This window comes from Gavialis gangeticus, unplaced genomic scaffold, assembly GCF_001723915.1.
Source record: "Gavialis gangeticus isolate Ggan-Ray unplaced genomic scaffold, GavGan_comp1, whole genome shotgun sequence".
NCBI lineage: Eukaryota > Metazoa > Chordata > Crocodylia > Gavialidae > Gavialis > Gavialis gangeticus.
Genome location: NW_017728992.1, coordinates 988393 through 989495, shown reverse-complemented (window position 1 = coordinate 989495; position 1103 = coordinate 988393). Strand labels below are relative to the sequence as shown.

General features: G+C 43.1%; 1 protein-coding gene across 1 annotated transcript in view; it reads left to right on the top strand.

Annotated features, from left to right (window-relative positions):
* The window catches only part of INO80C (INO80 complex subunit C), a 23627-nt gene that overhangs the window by 19896 nt on the left and 2628 nt on the right, over positions 1–1103 (top strand). The gene's annotated exons all lie outside the window — the stretch shown is intronic.

Below are 1103 nucleotides of genomic sequence, written 5' to 3'. Positions count from 1 at the left end.
ATGGGCAACCAGCTTATATTTTTAATGCAGTCATCTCTAAACTTTCAAAAAAACTTGTTTACACACAGTATTTGCATGCAGTCTATTCTGTTGAAGCTGGGAAGATGGGCTTTTGATTATATTTGTATACAAAACAAATAATCTAAAGCAGATAAAACATTTATTCAGTTGCTTGAACTTCTCTGCCTTTTTTAAAAAAAGGGTATCAGCCTCGTTGCTATAGAAACAGACCAAGATAATTACAAATATTTCAAGCATAATAAAGTACCTGCAGCTTTTGATTTAGTTTACAAAATGCAGGGAACATTCTTTCTTACAACATTGCATAACTCTACTTTTATCTCTTTTAATTGCTTCTGAAACATTTTGTGAAGTTCTAATTTTATGATTGCTTCTAGCAAAATTTATTTAATAATCATTAGATGCTAGTTTCCATGTAGTATATGGTAATGCCTTACCATAAGGTCAGAGATGACGAATTAGAATGGTGAACTATCCTCTCCAGGTCACAATTTTTTAAACAAAGGTATTTATGAAATACACTAAGTAGTCATGAATCAGAAACTCACAGCTAGAGTACTGCACCTGTAGTTATTAATCAGCCTGCTTAGACTCTTTTTACAGTCCTGCATTAGACTTAAAGAACTGTGATGCAATTACAAATAGATGCCCTGTGCAACTATAGACACCCTTCGCATTATACCATTGATAAATATGGCCCTCCATGGGTGCATCTACATGAAGCGCTTTACCACAGGGGAAATCCTCACTCAGCCAAGAGCTGCCTGAGAGCTGCCTCAGAAGCAGGACAGCTCCTGGCCAGGCCCCAGCTGATAAGGGAAGCCCTGCTGGACATGGGCCTTGTCCCCATGTGCAGAGGTCTGTCTCCCAGCCCCCTGCACATCAGGAAACCTCCTGATGTGCATGGTGCAAGGAGACAGCTGCCACTGCACCTGGCAGAGCTCTCCTGGCCCCGTGCACATGGGGACCAGCCCCATGCTCCCTGCCAGCTCCTGGGCTAGCACCCCAGGGGAGCCTGGAACTGCTTCTGGCTGCTGCAGGGGTCCAGAGCAGGGTAGGAGCAGCCCTGTATCAGGCTGCTC